Here is a 20,335-nt window from a genome sequence, read left to right as displayed (position 1 = left end):
GGCATAGAATTGAATCAAAAGTTGGTATTGAACTCAAGCAAGCATTATAATGACCACAGAGGACTGAACACCACCAACCAGTGATCAATGGGAATGTGAAGCAATCCATAGGCCTTCATATCTCCAGAAGCTAAACTTTAAATGGGTTGTGTCACTTCAGAAAGTGGCATTTATTATGCAGAGAAAGTTAAAACAAACCACTTATTCACTGTTATTATCCCTATTGCTTACTTTGCTGGCTGGATTAATCTTTCCATCACATTATACACTTCTCGTTTCCATAGTTATGACTAGGGATGAGTGAATCGACTTCGGATGAAATATCCGAAGTCGATTCGCACAAAACTTTGCTCCTGCTCCGTACAGTATTAGAATGTATTGGTTATGATGAGCCAAAGTTAGTGGTACCTTGGTACCAAACCCGAGTTGGAGAAATGTTTTTTTTTACAGTATAAATCAATTACTGAAGTTATTATGCGAAGTCTCGCAAGACTTTGCGAAGTAATAACTTCGGCTCATCAGAGCCAATACATTCTAATACTTTACGGAGTGCTCGCTCCGTACAATACTGAAAGAAAGTTTTATGAGAATCGACTTTGGATGTTTCATCCGAAGTCGATTCGCCCATCCCTAGTTACGACCACACTGCAATCCATCATTAGTGGCCGTGCTTGCACTCTATAAGAAAGTACCATTATTAATTTTGACTACCGTGGAGAGTGCATAGTTGACTTTTATATAGGAGAGGGGTGCTAGGAGAGGCATACATTGAGAGTATGGCATTTATGAATTTAGGAGGGAAACCAAACTTAGATAAGGTACTTTGTATAAAGGACCAAACTACCCTATCAAAATATTTCTCCACATCAGTCCTTAAAATGGGTGGGGAACCTCTGGTCCCCTGCCAGAACACATAATGAAAATGCTGATGACCGCTTCAATTATAGAAGCGGTCATTAGCATGCGGGAGACACAGGAAGATGAGAATAGCACTGCACTGGCTGTCCTCACCTTCCCTGGTCTTCTTCAGGCCCCACTCTGTGTCTTTACACTTATTTGGGAGGGTCTGATGAGGGTCTGATCTGAGGTTGGGGTGACAGGCAGAGTGAAGGCTGGGTGAACCCCTCTCTGGATCCCACTAGGTTAGGCTTGGCTGCTATTAATGCCAAACAAAGAACTAAATACATAACATTCTGAACTTAAAAATTAGACTACTATGTGTGGTGTAGGAAGGCGCAAGGGTCCGTCATTGACGGAAGGTACGTGTCACCGAGGTTCCTGGCCTCGGTGAGATAAGAACCGGTTATTTAATGTGTCAGCCGCAGCTAGTGCTTGCTGACACTGTTTATTCTTAGTGTGGCTGAAAAGCCGATCCGGGCCGGTTCTTATTGGGAGCAGCCAAAGAGCAGGGTGGGTGGCTGTTCCCCACGTCCAGACCAGGTTTTGGGCTGGGGTTTAAAAACCCAGCCAGCAGCTCAGCTGGGTGTGGATTATCCTCCATGGCAGAGGAGCTGAGGAGTCTGTGGTTTGAGACACTGAGACATTTATTTGTGAGAGCCATAGGCTGGGGAAACAGGCCTCTAAAGCCTGCTGCGGACTGTGGGTGGAAATCATCTGTTGACCAGGTGAAGTCTTTTTGCACTGTGAACTTTGTGTGGTGTGAACAGGCACCAAAAAAAATGAACACTTACTTTTGGCTTGTTTTCTTTCTGTGTGAGAATAAACACTGAACTTTGGTTTACAACCTTGTTTTTGCCTCTATACTGCGTCCGCTTACCCTGCCTACCAGAGCGAATCCCCACAATTGGTGGAGGATGGAGCGGGCAAGCGCAGTGAGGCTGGCGTGAACGCCGAAATTTTATTTTTTCTCTCACGGTTGTATGTCATTTATCAAACCGGCTAGATTCAAACCGGTGTCAAGAGACGAAATGGAGGCTGTTATGAAGGCCCTTGTGGAGGCTAACCTGCAACAACGCGAGGCTAATAAGCAGCAGCAGGAGACCAACCAGTTGCTGCTACAACATGTAATGGCGTTACAGTCAGCAGGAGCAACCCCAAGCGTACACGATGCCCGGAAAGCAGTACGTGCAGCGATCCCTAAAATGACCCCCGCAGACGACATCGAGACCTACCTGGCGATGTATGAAAAAGTGGCCACCAGGGAAAAGCTGCCCCAAGACCAGTGGGCTGAGATCGTCGCTCCTTTTCTGACATCAGAGTCCCAGCGGGTGTTTTTCGACTTGCCTGATGATCAAGCGGCCGACTACCTAAAGGTAAAGGGGGAGATTTTGGCAAGACTGGGGGTGAATGTGCTGGTCCGGGCCCAGCGGGTGCATCAGTGGGGGTTCAACCCGGCGGAGCCCGTGAGACCCCAGTATTATGACCTGCTCAACCTGTTACAAAAGTGGCTACAACCTGACGTGTTGAGCCCCACGGCTATGTTGGACCGGTTATTAGCAGACAGGTTCTGGAGGGCTCTGCCACCCCCTCTCCAGCAATGGATTGGCCAGGTCTCCCCAGGGAATGCACTGGAGATGGTCGACCTGGTGGAGCGCTATGAGGCTACCCGGAACATACAGGGGGGTTCTGTTGGGAGGGGGGCAGTCAGATCCCGTAACTCTCCACCCCGGACCCAACAACCGGTGCCCATCAAACCTGCCCGGGATATAACCCCTGTGGACCCCGCTCCAATAATCTGCTGGCGGTGTCGAGAGCCAGGCCATGTTCGAGCGGACTGTCCATGTCAGGGGGAACCCATGGACACAAACTGTGGCTTCCGTCAGTCATTATATGCCAGGAAACTGTGTGCAGTGGGTGCTCCGGAGTCTCTGAACCACCTGTGCCAGGTTGAGGTGGGAGACACTCCAGCGGAGGCTCTGTTGGACTCAGGAAGTCTGGTGACCCTGGTAAGGGCTTCCCTAGTACGCTCCACTGAGTACACCGGCCGTAAGGTTGGAGTCATGTGTATCCATGGGGACTTGAAAGACTATCCTACTGCTATAGTGTCTCTGTCTACGGTTTCCGGCAGGTGGATCCACGAGGTGGCTGTTGCAACCCACCTCCACTATGAACTTATAGTAGGGAGAGACTTCCCGGGTTTCACGGCACTGTGGCCGGTTCCGAGAGTGACTGATACGCATGATACAGGTGTAACCCTAGCAGAATGGCCCGGCTCAGGGGGGAGACCAGAACCCTGGGAACCTGAGTCCGAAGGTCCCGCGGTAGGGGTGACCGCCACTTCGGTGGAAGAGGGGGAAACAACCCCGCTAAGTGTAATGGTGGGAGACATGGAAGACTTGCCACCGGGGCCTGAGCTGGCAGACCTCAATGTCTCAGGGGATAATTTTGGTACCGCACAACACCGGGATCCAACCTTATCCCGAGCCTGGGAAAATGTACTAATAATAGATGGTGAACCACAACAACCAGGGGCAGAATCAGTGTTTCCCCGTTTTGTGGTTCATCAGGATATGTTGTATCGGGTAAATCAGCTGCGAGGTGAATCCGTTGAACAGTTGGTGGTGCCCCAGGCTTATCGCAAACTCGTGTTAGAGTTAGCCCACCAGCATGTTCTTGGGGGTCATCTGGGAATGCAGAAAACACAGGACCGCATACTACAACGGTTTTACTGGCCCAGTGTGTTTAAAGAGGTGGACGAGTTCTGTAAGTCTTGCCCGACCTGCCAGGCAACTAGCCCCCAGCACCTTTTCCGCAGTCCCTTGGTACCCCTCCCGATCATTGAGGTACCGTTTGAGCGAATCGCTATGGACCTAGTAGGTCCTGTACCAAAGTCCGCTAGGGGACACCAACACATCTTGGTTGTCCTTGATTACGCTACTCGGTACCCGGAGGCAGTGCCACTGCGACATACTTCAGCAAAACTTATAGCTAAAGAGCTAATGGAGATGTTCTCCCGAGTGGGGCTACCTAAAGAGGTCCTGACTGATCAGGGGACCCCTTTTATGTCCAAGGTCATGAGGGAACTCTGCAAGTTGCTGTGTATAAAACAGTTACGGACGTCCGTGTATCATCCACAAACGGACGGACTGGTGGAAAGGTTTAAAAAAACTCTAAAAACCATGTTAAAAAGGGTGGTGACCAAAGATGGGAAGGATTGGGACCTTCTTCTGCCCTATCTCATGTTCGCAGTGCGAGAGGTGCCCCAGGCCTCTACTGGGTTCTCGCCCTTCGAATTGCTATATGGCAGACATCCTCGTGGCTTGTTGGATGTAGCCAAAGAGGCGTGGGAACAACAACCCACTCCGCATAAAAGCGTCCTGGAATATGTTACTAAGATGCAACAGCGGATAGAGACCGTTTTGCCTCTTGTCAAGGAACATATGGAGGCCGCTCAGCGAGCCCAGAGTCGGATCTATAATCGGCGGGCTCGGGTCCGGAACTTTAACCCGGGTGATCGAGTTTTGGTTCTGGTGCCGACAGTGGACAGTAAGTTCCTAGCCAGGTGGCAGGGGCCCTACGAGGTACGTGAAAAAATAGGAGAAGTAAATTACAAAGTACACCAGCCGGGGAGGCGAAAACCGGAGCAGGTTTACCATGTTAATTTGCTAAAACCTTGGAAGGATAGGGAAACCTGTACGGAAGACAGTCCGCGGCTGGGCTTTCTTGGACAAGAGATTCCGGCTCCTAGGTCTGATGCGAGGGAAGCGGTTGCCAACATAAAAATTGCTGACAGCCTCTCCTCTAAACAGGCTCAGGAAACCAGGGAGTTCGTTAGTCGGAACACGGATGTGTTCTCAGACCTCCCTGGACGCACTTCCGTAATCCAACATGACATTGTCACTGAGCCTCAGGCAAAAATCCGGTTAAAGCCATACCGAGTACCCGAGGCTCGGCGAAAAGCCATCTCGGAGGAAGTGCAACTCATGTTGCGGCTGGATGTCATTGAGGAGTCTAAAAGTGAGTGGGCTAGTCCTATAGTCTTAATTCCCAAGCCAGACGGGTCGTTACGATTCTGTAACGATTTTCGGAAATTAAACGAGATATCAAAGTTCGATGCATATCCAATGCCTCGGGTGGATGAACTAATTGAGAAATTAGGTCAAGCCAGGTATTTTTCTGTTCTGGACCTCACCAAAGGGTATTGGCAGGTACCCTTGACGGAGGCTGCCAAAGAGAAAACTGCCTTCATTACACCAGAGGGGCTGTACCAGTATAAAGTGTTACCCTTTGGCCTGCATGGCGCCCCCGCCACTTTCCAACGTCTAATGGACATTGTACTTCGTCCACATCGGCGGTACGCCTCGGCTTACCTGGACGATATTATCATCCACAGTACAGACTGGGAAAGTCACCTGCCCAAAGTACAGGCCGTAGTGGACTCCCTTCGAAAGGCGGGGCTAACGGCTAACCCAAAGAAATGTGCGATAGGGTTAGAGGAGACTAAATACCTTGGGTATGTCATTGGGCGCGGAGTCATCAAACCCCAAGTGAGCAAGATAGAGGCGATACGGAATTGGCCCCGACCTGCCACCTCTAGACAAATAAAGTCGTTCCTGGGAATGGTGGGCTATTACATGAGGTTTGTCCCCCATTTTGCCACTTTAGCGGCTCCGTTGACAGGGCTCTTAAAGGGACGTAAGTCCGTGATAGTCCGCTGGAATGACCAGGCGGAAGCGGCTTTCTCCGCTTTGAAGTCGGCACTGTGTGGGTCCCCGGTTTTGGTGACGCCCGACTTCAAGAGGGAATTTGTGGTACAGACTAATGCCTCCGAAGTGGGCCTCGGTGCGATACTGTCTCAGGAAGTCAACGGGGAGGAGCATCCCGTTGTCTTCCTCAGCCGTAAGCTCACTCCAGCAGAGACCCGGTACAGTATAGTGGAGAGAGAGTGCCTGGCCATTAAGTGGGCACTCGAGTCTCTCCGCTATTATCTGTTGGGGAGGAAATTCCGTCTGGTGACCGATCACTCCCCTCTCAAGTGGATGAGCCAGGCCAAAGAGAGGAATGCTCGGGTCACCATGTGGTTCTTATCGCTGCAAAACTTTAAGTTCACAGTAGAACACAGGGCAGGCCGGTTACAGGGAAACGCGGATGCCCTGTCCCGAGTACACTGTCTGGCGTGTGTTCACCCCCTCAAGGTTGAACAAAGGGGGGAGGTATGTAGGAAGGCGCAAGGGTCCGTCATTGACGGAAGGTACGTGTCACCGAGGTTCCTGGCCTCGGTGAGATAAGAACCGGTTATTTAATGTGTCAGCCGCAGCTAGTGCTTGCTGACACTGTTTATTCTTAGTGTGGCTGAAAAGCCGATCCGGGCCGGTTCTTATTGGGAGCAGCCAAAGAGCAGGGTGGGTGGCTGTTCCCCACGTGCAGGCCAGGTTTTGGGCTGGGGTTAAAAACCCAGCCAGCAGCTCAGCTGGGTGTGGATTATCCTCCATGGCAGAGGAGCTGAGGAGTCTGTGGTTTGAGACACTGAGACATTTATTTGTGAGAGCCATAGGCTGGGGAAACAGGCCTCTAAAGCCTGCTGCGGACTGTGGGTGGAAATCATCTGCTGACCAGGTGAAGTCTTTTTGCACTGTGAACTTTGTGTGGTGTGAACAGGCACCAAAAAAAATGAACACTTACTTTTGGCTTGTTTTCTTTCTGTGTGAGAATAAACACTGAACTTTGCTTTACAACCTTGTTTTTGCCTCTGTACTGCGTCCGCTTACCCTGCCTACCAGAGCGAATCCCCACAGTGGTCAAAATGGCTCCTGTACTAATATATATAGTGCAGGCACCATTTTGTGCTATAAAAATACAGCACTCTAGATACGTTATTTTTTAATTGAACTGCAATTTATGCAAATTACTAAGTTAATTAAATGTTAGTAGAGTTGAGCGGACACCTGGATGTTTGGGTTCGGCAGGTTCGGCCGAACTTGAAAAAATAGTTCGGGTTCGGGACCTGAACTTTACCCGAACTTGATCCCGAACCCCATTGAAGTCAATGGGAACCGAAACTTTTGGCCACTAAAATGGCTCTAAAATAGCCCTGGAAAGAGCTAGAGGGCTGCAAAAGGCATCAAAATGTGCTCAAGAGCATGACAAATGCTCTGCAAACAAATGTGGATAGGGAAATGAATTAAAAAAACATAAAAGACCTTAAAAAAATAAAAATTAGGAATGATGTAGTAAGAAGAGGTTGAGGAGGCGGTGAATGGGTGGATGTGGCCGTGTAGGCTCACGTTGCAGTCTAGGTGATAGCGGCGGCGAAGGAGGAATAGGTAGCCAACACAGATGTGGGTTATTTTGCATTTTTACATAGGGGTATCCCCCAAAATATTGGGACATACAGTACAGACCAAAAGTTTGGACACACCTTCTCATTCAAAGAGATTTCTTTATTTTCATGACTATGAAGGCATCAAAACTATGAATTATATACATAACAAACAAGTGTGAAACAACTGAAAATATGTCATATTCTAGGTTCTTCAAAGTAGCCACCATTTGCTTTGATTACTGCTTTGCACACTCTTGGCATTCTCTTGATGAGCTTCAAGAGGTAGTCCCCTGAAATGGTCTTCCAACAGTCTTGAAGGAGTTCCCAGAGGTCTATTCAGTAGGACTATCAGCTGTGTATCCACCTGACTTCTCCTCAACGCAACTGATGGTCCCAACCCCATTTATAAGGCAAGAAATCCCACTTAGTAAGGGCTCATGCACACGACCGTATGGCCTTTTCAGTGTTTTGCGGTCGGTTTTATCGGATCCGTTGTTTCGTTTTTTGTTTCCGTTGTGTATTCGTTTCTCCGTTCCGTTTTTCCGTATGCCATATACAGTATACAGTAATGACATAGAAAAAATTGGGCTGGGCATAACATTTTCAATAGATGGTTCAGCAAAAACGGAACAGATACGGAAGACATACGGATGCATTTCCGTATGTGTTCCGTTTTTTTTTGCGGACCCATTGACTTGAATGGAGCCAAGCACCGTGATTTGCGGACAAGAATAGGACATGTTCTATTATTTCACGGTACGGAAATATGGAAATACTGAAACGGAATGCAAACGGAGACACTTCAGTTTTTTTTTGCTGAACCATTGAAATGAATGGTTCAGTATATGTACCGCATACTGAACTCAAAAAACGGCCAGTATACTGAACGCAAAATACTGTCGTGTGCATGAGCCCTAAACCTGACAGGGCACACCTGTGAAGTGAAAACCATTTCAGGGGACTACCTCTTGAAGCTCATCAAGAGAATGCCAAGAGTGTGCAAAGCAGTAATCAAAGCAAAAGGTGGCTACTTTGAAGAACCTAGAATATGACATATTGACATATTTTCAGTTGTTTCACACTTGTTTGTTATGTATATAATTCCACATGTGTTAATTCATAGTTTTGATGCCTTCATAGTCATGAAAATAAAGAAAACTCTTTGAATGAGAAGGTGTGTCCAAACTCCACCTGGTGGGCACGTCGCATATGAGGCAGTGAGCGGGAAGGCCGAAGTTACGCTGTAGAGCAGACAGTCGAGCAGCGGCAGGATGTGAACGCTGGAAGCGCGCACAGACGGCCCGCACTTTATGCAGCAGCTCTGACATGTCGGGGTAGTTGTGAATGAATTTCTGCACCACCGAATTCAGCACATGCGCCAGGCAAGGGATATGCGTCAAACCGGCTAGTCCCAGAGCTTCAACGAGATTTCGCCCATTATCGCACACCACCAGGCCGGGCTTGAGGCTCACTGGCAGCAACCACTCGTCGGTCTGTTGTTCTATACCCCGCCACAAATCCTGCGCGGTTTAGGGCCTCTCCCCCAAACACATCAGTTTCAGAACGGCCTGCTGATGTTTACCCCTGGCTGTGCTGAAGTTGGTGGTGAAGGTCTGTCGCTGACCGAATGAGGAGGTGGTAGAAGAGGAGGAGGAAGCCGAGTAGGAAGAGGAGGCAACAGGAGGCAAAGAATGATGCCCTGCGATCCTTGGCGGCAGAAGGACGTGTGCCAAACACCCCTCGCCTGGGGCCAAGCCGCCACTACACTTACCCTGTGTGCAGTTAGGGAGATATATCGTTCCTGGCCGTACTTACTGGTCCACGTATCTGTGGTTAGGTGGACCTTGCCACAGATGGCGTTGCGCAGTGCACACTTTATCCGATACTTGGTTGTGCAGGGAGGGCACGGCTCTCCTGGAGAAGTAGTGGCGGCTGGGAACGACGTACTGTGGGACAGCAAGCGACATGAGCTGTTTGAAGCTGTCCGTCTCCACCAGCCTGAATGACAGCATTTCAAAGGCCAGTAGTTTAGAAATGCTAGCATTCAGGGCCAGGGATCGAGAGTGGCTAGGTGGGAATTTACGCTTTCTCTCAAAGGTTTGTGAGATGGAGAGCTGAACGCTTCCGTGTGACATGGTGGAGATGCTTGGTGAAGGAGGTGGTGTTGTTGGTAGCACATCCCCTGTTTGCTGGGCGGCAGGTGCCAATGTTCCTCCAGAAGCGGAGGAAGAGGCCGAGGCAGCAGCAGAGGAGGGAGCAGGAGGGGCCTGAGCCCTTTCTTAGTTTTGAAGGTGCTTACTCCACTGCAGCCCGTGTTTCGCATGTAGATGCCTGGTCATGCAGGTTGTGCTAAGGTTCCGAACGTTAATGCCTCGCTTCAAGCCCTGAAAACACAGCGTGCAAACCACTAAGGTCTTGTCGTCAGCACATTGTCTGAATAAGTGCCATGCCAGGGAACTCCTTGAAGCTGCGTTTGGTGTGCTCGGTCCCTGGTGACGGTGGCCAGTAGCAGGCGAACTGTTTTGGCGATGGAGGCTCTGCTTTTGCACCCTGCTCCCTCTTTTGCTAAGCTATTGGCTCGGTCTCACCACTGCCTCTTCCTCTGTACTCTAAAAGTCAGTGGCACAACCTTCATTCCATGTGGGGTCTAGGACCTCATCGTCCCCTGCATCGTCTTCCACCCAGTCTTCCTCCCTGACATCCTTTTCGGTCTACACACTGCGGAAAGATTCAGTAGTTGGCACCTGTGTTTCGTAATCATCAGAGACGTGCTGAGGTGGTATTCCCAATTCCTCATCAGGAAGCATAAGTGGCTGTGCGTCAGTGCATTCTATGTCTTCCACCCCTGGGGAAGGGCTAGGTGGATGCCCTTGGGAAACCCTGCCAGCAGAGTCTTCAAACAGCATAAGAGACTGCTGCATGACTTGAAGCTCAGACAGGTTCCCCGATATGCACGGGGGTGATGTGACAAACTGATGGGCATGGGTTTCAGGCGCCACCTGTGCGCTTTCTGCAGAAGACTGGGTGGGAGATAATGTGAACGTGCTGGATCCACTGTCGGCCACCCAATTGACTAGCGCCTGTACTTGCTCAGGCCTTACCATCCTTAGAACGGCCTTAGGCCCGACCAAATATTGCTGTAGATTCTGGCGGCTACTGGGACCTGAGGTAGTAGGTTCAGTAGGACGTGTAGCTGTGGAAGAACGGCCACGTCCTCTCCATGCACCAGAGGCTCCACCAACACCACCACCACGACCATGACCGAGTCCCTTATTATAAGTTTGCCTCATAGTTAGCGTTCACAAAGCAAAGTAAAAAGTGCTTAAGTCTGTTAAAAACAATTAACCGCCAATAAAAACCCTGATGTAGGGTATTGCAATTTTTTTTTAAACTCTATGACAGCGGAATTTGTGGCCTAAATTTCACAGTAACTAATGCACGTCTATTCCCAGATGTGCAGTATATCAGAGGGATTTTTACCCCCAGTAAGCAAAAAGCCGTATTTGTGGCCTAAATGTGACACTCACGTATGCACGTCTAATCCTAGATATGCAGTATATCAGAGTGTTTTTTAACCCCAGTAAGCAAAAAGCCGTATTTGTGGCCTAAATGTGACACTCACTTATGCATGTCTAATACCAGATGTGCACAATATCAGAGGTTTTTTTTTAACCCCAGTAAGCAAAAAGCCGTATTTGTGGCCTAAATGTGACACTCACTTATGCATGTCTAATCCCAGATGTGCACTATATCAGTGGGTCTTTTTTAACCCCAGTAAGCAAAAAGCCGTATTTGTGGCCTAAATGTAACGCTCACTTATGCATGTCTAATCCTAGATGTGCACTATATGAAACAGATGGTTTTTTTTCACCCTAGTAAGCAAAAAGCTGTATTTCTAGCCTAAATGTGACATTCACTTATGCACGTCTTATCCTAGATGTGCACTATATGAAACACATGGTTTTTTTTCACCCCAGTAAGCAAAAAGCCGTATTTCTGGCCTAAATGTGACACTCACTTATGCATGTCTAATCCTAGATGTGCACTATATGAAACAGATGTTTTTTTTCCACCCCAGTAAGAAAAAAGCTGTTTTTCTGGCCTAAATGTGACACTTACTTATGCATGTCTAATCCCAGATGTGCAGTATATAATTTTTTTTTTTTACCCCAGTAAGCAAAAAGCCGTATTTGTGGCCTAAATGTGACACTTACTTATGCATATCTAATCCCATATGTGCACTATATGAAACAGATGGGGTTTTTTTTCACCCCAGTAAGCAAAAAGCTGTATTTCTGGCCTAAATGTGAAACTCAGTTATGCACATCTAATCCAAGATGTGCACTATATGAAACAGATGGGGGGTTTTTTCACCCCAGTAAGCAAAAAGTCGTATCTGTGGCCTAAATGTGACATTCACTTATACATGTCTAATCCCAGATGTGCAGTATATCAGAGTTTTTTTTTAACCCCATTAAGCAAAAAGCCGTATTTGTGGCCTAAATGAGACATTCACTTATACATGTCTAATCCCAGATGTGCAGTATATCAGAGTTTTTTTTTAACCCCATTAAGCAAAAAGCCGTATTTGTGGCCTAAATGTGACATTCACTTATACATGTCTAATCCCAGATGTGAACTATATCAGTGGGTCTTTTTTAACCCCAGTAAGCAAAAAGCCGTATTTGTGGCTAAATGTGAGACTCAGTTATGCACGTCTGTTCCTAGATGTGCACTATATGAAACAGATGTTTTTTTTTCACCCCAGCAAGCAAAAAGCTGTATTTCTGGCCTAAATGTGACACTCACTTATGCACGTCTAATCCTAGATGTGCACTATATGAAACACATGTTTTTTTTTCACCCCAGTAAGCAAAAAGCCGTATTTCTGGCCTAAATGTGACACTAATTTATGCATGTCTAATCCCAGATGTGCAGTATATCAGTTTTTTTTTTACCCCAGTAAGCAAAAAGCCGTATTTGTGGCCTAAATGTGACACTTACTTATGCATATCTAATCCCAGATGTGCACTATATGAAACAGATGGGTTTTTTTTTTCACCCCAGTAAGCAAAAAGCTGTATTTCTGGCCTAAATGTGACACTCACTTATGCACATCTAATCCTAGATGTGCACTATATGAAACAGATGGTTTTTTTTCACCCCAGTATCAAAAAGCTGTATTTTTGGCCTAAATGTGACACCCATTTATGCACGTCTAATCCTAGATGTGCACTATATGAAACAGATGTTTTTTTTTCACCCCAGTATCAAAAAGCTGTATTTCTGGCCTAAATGTGACACCCATTTATGCACGTCTAATCCCAGATGTGCACTATATCAGAGTTTTTTTTTAACCCCAGTAAGCAAAAAGCCGTATTTGTGGCCTAAATGTGACACTCACTTATGCATGTCTAATCCCAGATGTGCGCTATATCAGTGGGTCTTTTTTAACCCCAGTAAGCAAAAAGCCGTATTTGTGGCCTAAATGTAACGCTCACTTATGCATGTCTAATCCTAGATGTGCACTATATGAAACAGATGGTTTTTTTTCACCCCAGTAAGCAAAAAGATGTATTTCTAGCCTAAATGTGACATTCACTTATGCACGTCTTATCCTAGATGTGCACTATATGAAACACATGGTTTTTTTTCACCCCAGTAAGCAAAAAGCCGTATTTCTGGCCTAAATGTGACACTCACTTATGCATGTCTAATCCTAGATGTGCACTATATGAAACAGATGTTTTTTTTCCACCCCAGTAAGAAAAAAGCTGTTTTTCTGGCCTAAAGGTGACACTTACTTATGCATGTCTAATCCCAGATGTGCAGTATATCAGTTTTTTTTTTTACCCCAGTAAGCAAAAAGCCGTATTTGTGGCCTAAATGTGACACTTACTTATGCATATCTAATCCCAGATGTGCACTATATGAAACAGATGGGGTTTTTTTTCACCCCAGTAAGCAAAAAGCTGTATTTCTGGCCTAAATGTAACACTCACTTATGCACATCTAATCCAAGATGTGCACTATATGAAACAGATGGGGGTTTTTTTCACCCCAGTAAGCAAAAAGTCGTATCTGTGGCCTAAATGTGACATTCACTTATACATGTCTAATCCCAGATGTGCAGTATATCAGAGTTTTTTTTTAACCCCATTAAGCAAAAAGCCGTATTTGTGGCCTAAATGTGACATTCACTTATACATGTCTAATCCCAGATGTGCAGTATATCAGAATTTTTTTTTAACCCCATTAAGCAAAAAGCCGTATTTGTGGCCTAAATGTGACATTCACTTATACATGTCTAATCCCAGATGTGAACTATATCAGTGGGTCTTTTTTAACCCCAGTAAGCAAAAAGCCGTATTTGTGGCCTAAATGTGACACTCACTTATGCACGTCTGATCCTAGATGTGCACTATATGAAACAGATGTTTTTTTTTCACCCCAGCAAGCAAAAAGCTGTATTTCTGGCCTAAATGTGACACTCCCTTATGCACGTCTAATCCTAGATGTGCACTATATGAAACACATGTTTTTTTTTCACCCCAGTAAGCAAAAAGCCGTATTTCTGGCCTAAATATGACACTAATTTATGCATGTCTAATCCCAGATGTGCAGTATATCAGTTTTTTTTTTTACCCCAGTAAGCAAAAAGCCGTATTTGTGGCCTAAATGTGACACTTACTTATGCATATCTAATCCCAGATGTGCACTATATGAAACAGATGGGTTTTTTTTTCACCCCAGTAAGCAAAAAGCTGTATTTCTGGCCTAAATGTGACACTCACTTATGCACATCTAATCCTAGATGTGCACTATATGAAACAGATGGTTTTTTTTCACCCCAGTATCAAAAAGCTGTATTTCTGGCCTAAATGTGACACCCATTTATGCACGTCTAATCCTAGATGTGCACTATATGAAACAGATGTTCTTTTTTTTCACCCCAGTAAGCAAAAAGCTGTATTTCTGGCCTAAATGTGACACTCACTTATGCACGTCTAATCCTAGATGTGCACTATATGAAACAGATGGGGTTTTTTTCACCCCAGTAAGAAAAAAGCCGTATTTCTGACCTAAATGTGACACTCACTTATGCACGTCTAATACCAGATGTGCAGTATATTATAGTTTTTTTTTAACCCCAGTAAGCAAAAAGCCGTATTTGTGGCCTAAATGTGACACTCACTTATACATGTCTAATCCCAGATGTGCACTATATCAGTGGGGTTTTTTTTAACCCCAGTAAGCAAAAAGCCGTATTTCTGGCCTAAATGTGACACTCACTTATGCACGTCTAATCCTAGATGTGCACTATATGAAACAGATGGTTTTTTTTTCACCCCAGTAAGCAAAAAGCCATATTTCTGGCCTAAATGTGACACTCGCTTATGCACGTCTAATCCCAGATGTGCAGTATATCAGTTTTTTTTTAACCCTAGTAAGCAAAAAGCCGTATTTGTGGCCTAAATGTGACACTCACTTTTGCACGTCTAATCCCAGATGTACATTATATAAAGCAGATGTTTTTTTTAACCCTAGTAAGCAAAAAGCCGTATTTGTGGCCTAAATGTGACACTCACTTATGCATGTCTAATCCCAGATGTGCACTATATAAAGCAGATGTTTTTTTTTCACCCTAGTAAGCAAAAAGCTGTATTTCTGGTCCAAATGTTACACTTACTTATGCCTGTCTAATCCTAGATGTGCATTATATGAAACAGATGGTTTTTTTTCACCCCAGTATCAAAAAGCTGTATTTCTGGCCTAAATGTGACACTCATTTATGCACGTCTAATCCTAGATGGGCACTATATGAAACAAATGTTTTATTTTCACCACAGTAAGCAAAAAGCTGTATTTCTGGCCTAAATGTGACACTCACTTATGCGCGTCTAATCCTAGATGTTCACTATATGAAACAGATGGGGTTTTTTTTCACCCCAGTAAGCAAAAAAACATATTTCTGGCCTAAATGTGACACTCACTTATGCACGTCTAATCTTAGATGTGCACTATATGAAACAGATGGGTTTTTTTTACCCCAGTAAGCAAAAAGCCATATTTCTGGCCTAAATGTGACACTCACTTATGCACGTCTAATCCCAGATGTGCAGTATATTATAGTTTTTTTTAACCCCAGTAAGCAAAAAGCCGTATTTGTGGCCTAAATGTGACACTCAATTATGCATGTCTAATCCCAGATGTGCACTATATCAGTGGGTTTTTTTTTAACCCCAGTAAGCAAAAAGCTGTATTTGTGGCCTAAATGTGACACTCACTTATGCACGTCTAATCCTAGATGTGCACTATATGAAACAGATGTTTTTTTTGTTCACCCCAGTAAGCAAAAAGCCGTATTTCTGGCCTAAATGTGACACTCACTTATGCACGTCTAATCCTAGATGTGCACTATATGAAACAGATATTTTTCTTTTCACCCCAGTAAGCAAAAAGCTGTATTTCTGGCCTAAATGTTACTCTCACTTATGCACGTCTAATCCTAGATGTGCACTATATGAAACAGATGGGTTTTTTTTCACCCTAGTAAGCAAAAAGCCATATTTCTTGCCTATATGTTACTCTCACTTATGCACGTCTAATCCCAGATATGCAGTATATCAGTTTTTTTTTTAACCCCAGTAAGTAAAAAGCCATTTTTGTGGCCTAAATGTGACACTCACTAATGCACATCTAATCCCAGATGTGCAGTATATCAGAGGTTTTTTTATAACCCCGGTAAGCAAAAAGACGTATTTGTGGCATAAATGTGATACTCACTTATTCACGTCTAATCCCAGATGTGCAGTATATCAGTGGGTTTTTTTTTAACCCCAGTAAGCAAAAAGCTGTATTTCTGGCCTAAATGTGACACTCACTTATGCACTTCTAATTCTAGATGTGCACTATATGAAACAGATGGTTTCGTTTTCACCCCAGTAGGCAAAAAGCTGTATTTCTGGCCTAAATGTGACACTCACTTATGCACGTCTAATCCTAGATGTGCACTATATGAAACAGATGTTTTTTTTTCACCACAGTAAGCAAAAAACTGTATTTTTGTTTAAATTCTTTTTTATTCAAATTTTTAAGGTTCAAAAAAGTAATTCTGTTTTACAATAAAATTATAATGAAAATCCATATTATAAACATAAATAAGATTGGTCTATATAGCATTAAATATCATGACATTTATTACAGTGGAATTGTACAACAATCAAGTATTAATGTAAGAAAGAAAATTTTCAGTTCTCAAAAGTTATTGAACCTATAACCATTGACGCTGGGGTGACAGGTAATCAAATATCAAGTTAGGACCGAAGTCTTTATTGACAACATGAGTTGTGTTGGCCATTTGTTATATGCCTATACCACTACAGTGTCCTTAATACTTTGGAGTTTAACCAACTTCTAAATTACTGAGTGTGGCAGACCTAGTCGAGTCATCCGAGCTATATCTCAAAGAGAACAGTAACTTTGGGGGGAGAACAATTTAACAAGGGAAACACGGGGGATGGGAGGGGAGGGAGTCAGGTTTAATCTAACCTTATGAGTACAGGGTCAGGATGATGAAGCTGAGAAATTAAAGATGTTCAGTTATGGCATCTTTTTCTAAAAGTTTGATCCAAGGGTCCCAAGTTTGATAGTATTTTGGCTTATTATCATCTCTAATTAATCTTAGTTTCTCGTAATTATGTAGGGTATGCATCTCCTTCAGCCACTCTGAGATGGATGGGGGTTCTTTTTCCCTCCATAGTTTAGGGATAAGTAGCTTGGCTACGTTTAACATATGTAGTGTTAAAGGGTGCCTTAATGCCTATACAAAAAGGCATCAGAACAAATACCCCGGTTAAAAAAGCTATCTCCTCTATCTACAACATTATCAACAATCCCACCTCCCCCCCCCCCTCATACCTTGAAAAAATGGACAGCAGAACTAGGTAGGGAGTTAAATAGCTCCGAGATGAAAGACATCATTGCAAATACGAGATCTAAATCAATCAGCACCAAAATACAAGAAACTCACTTAAAAATAGTCTCACGCTGGTATAGAACCCCTATTATACTCAATCGTATGCCTTCTACGCTTGATTCTCTGCATTAGAAATTTTGTGGCTTTGTCTCCATGGGCGAAGAACTTTTGTTGGGAGGATAAATAGAACCTAGCAGAACGTTCATTGAGAAGGTTCTTCAGTTCCGATTTAAGGGATGTCAGTTTTGACAGATGGAGTTGAAGTAGAAAAACTTTTTGTGGGCTTTTTCCCAAGAGTTAATCCGTGAGAGGAGGGAATTTAGCTTTTTTTCAGATTGTCTCTTTAGAAAGGAGCAGAGACTGATATTTTGACCCCTGATATAAACTTTATGTGCGTCCCAAAGTACATTGGGGAAAATGGAGGGGGACTGGTTAAGGGTGAAATATTCTTTCAGGAGAGATGATAATCGATTTTTGTGAAGTTCATTACCCAGAATGGACTCGTTGAACCTCCAGCAAGATGACCTACCCAGTCCGGAGGGAGGACGGAGGGTGCAAAAGATTGGTGCATGGTCGGGAAGCGTCATAACCCCGATTCTAGCTGAGGAACAGAGTTGCAGATGCTCCTTCGACACCAGTATATAGTCAATTCTGCTGTAAGAGTTGTTAGCTGGGGAGTAAAAAGAATAGTCAATGACATTTGAATTCAAACATCTCCATACATCAATTAACCCAAGATTGAACAATCTAGCCAGAGTAGCATGGATCGCCCTAGAGGATAAGGCAGACCTCTTTGAGGAGGTGTCAATCAGAGGATTAAAGGCTAGGTTTAGATCACCTGCTTAAATAAGGATGCCTTTCTTATGTATCTGCATTAAGGAAAGAAGGTCAGCAATCCACCAGGGTTGATCACTATTGGGTGCATAGGCATTAACGAAGGTATAAAGCGTCTGGCCAACCCGACCTTTCAGGATAATATAATGACCATCTGGGTCTTGAATATGGTTCAGATATGTGAAGGTAATGCCCCTATGAAGCCCAATACTGACTCCCCGTGAAGCTGTGCCATTTGCACCACAATGGTACCATATCGGGAATTTAGAGAAGGAAAGGTTGGGGTAATTGTTATGTTTATAGTGGGTCTTTTGGAGGAACACTACCAAGCATTTTTCCTTCCATAGAAGGAAGAATTTTTGGCAACGTTTAGAGGGAGACCTTAGATCTTTTACATTGTAGAAAACAATGTTTAAATCAGCCATATCTCATCTGGCCATAGGCAAAAATCAATGCTGAGTACATGTATTGTGGCAAATATAGAAAGACCAACATTCTAGCTAAGAAGAAATCAACCGGAACTAATAACCATATTGGAAGGATCAGTACCATAATGAGTAGTTGTACAAGAAGTATTAAAAGATTTGGAGGGGGGGTGAAAGATAGTTCACATGGAACCTGCAAAAAAGTGGGGGACTATGAGCACAAAGGACAACAGATCACAGAGTGGGGGTTAGAAGGTAGAAAATAGGTAATGAGTAGAGTTGAGCGGACACCTGGATGTTCAGGTTCGACGAGTTCGGCCGAACTTGAAAAAAAAGTTCGGGTTCGGGACCCGAACTTGACTCCGAACCCGAACCCCATTGAAGTCAATGGGAACCCGAACTTTTGGGCACTAAAATGGCTCTAAAATAGTCTTGGAAAGGGCTAGAGGCAGGGCTGGGACAAGGTCCACCACTAACAGAGGCTGAGCTGCCCAAGTGCGCCCCCCCCATCACCCCCATCTACCCCACCAGACATTTAGATGTTATTTATTCCTGCAGCTCTAATCCTCTGATGATCACTGATCAGTAGATGACTCAAGTCAAGCCCCCCCCCCACGCCATTTAAATATGTATGTTTGTTATTAATGATCTCCCACCCCAAGACGCACCTAGGTTTTAGAGGAGGATAATAGGAAACAATATTTTTCATTCCACCTCAGGTCAGGTCAGCCATCAGACCACCAATGTTAATTAGACCTCAGCTCACAGGCACAGCCCCAATGCCTCAGATCAGACCCCCATGTCAGCCATCAGCCCTCCATGTCATATTTCTCCCAGTCCATGGCACAGGCAGGCTACAGACATTGTCTCTGGCCCATCATGTAACCCCATCCTCACCCATGTCACATTTCTCCCCCTCCATTTGATTGCTCTAACACCTGAAGAAAAAATAATAGTTTAAAAAAACTGATGTTTCTCCAGATGATCTTATGCTAAAAGTCGTGGTAATAGAGTCTCAAAGGTCTATAGAAGCAGGTACACTATTTTTACAAACCTTTGAGACTCTATTAACACTACTATCAACATCAGGTCATTTTGAGAAACAGCAGGTTTTTTTAATTATGTTTTTCCTTTAGGTGTTAAAACATAACTTTCATTTGATTGCTGTAACACCTAAAGGAAAAATCATTTTAAAAACCTGCTGTGTCTCTAGATGACCTTATGTTGACAGTAGTGTTAATAGAGCCTCAAAGGTCTGTAAAAATAGGGTAACTGCTTCTATAGACCTTTCAGACTCTATTACCACTGCTATCAACATAAGGTCATCTTGAGAAACAGCAGGTTTTTTATTTGTTTTCTTTTAGGTGTTCAAGCAATCAAAAAAGTTATGTTTTAACACCTAAAGGAAAAAAATAATTTAAAAAAACTTGCTCTTTCTCTTGGTGACCTTATATTTATAGTAGTGTTAAGGCTACTTTCACACTAGCGTTCGGGGCTCCGCTTGTGAGTTCCGTTTGAAGGGGCTCACAAGCGGCCCCGAACGGATCCGTCCAGCCCTAATGCATTCTGAATGGATGCGGATCCGCTCAGAATGCATCAGTCTGGCTCCGTTTGTCCTCCGCTCAGCAGGCGGACACCTGAACGCAGCTTGCAGCGTTCAGGTGTCCGCCTGGCCGTGCGGAGGCAAACGGATCCGTCCAGACTTACAATGTAAGGCTACTTTCACACTAGCGTTCGGAGCGGGTCCGTCTGATGTTTCATCAGACGGATCCGCTCCTATAATGCAAACGCTTGCATCCGTTCAGAACGGATCCGTTTGCATAACAGTTTATTTCAGATCTGATTTTTCACTTCGGAAAACTCAGATCCGACAGT

The sequence above is a fragment of the Bufo bufo genome, chromosome 2, assembly GCF_905171765.1.
Source record: "Bufo bufo chromosome 2, aBufBuf1.1, whole genome shotgun sequence".
Classification (NCBI taxonomy): domain Eukaryota; kingdom Metazoa; phylum Chordata; class Amphibia; order Anura; family Bufonidae; genus Bufo; species Bufo bufo.
Note: the sequence above shows the minus strand (reverse complement) of the source record.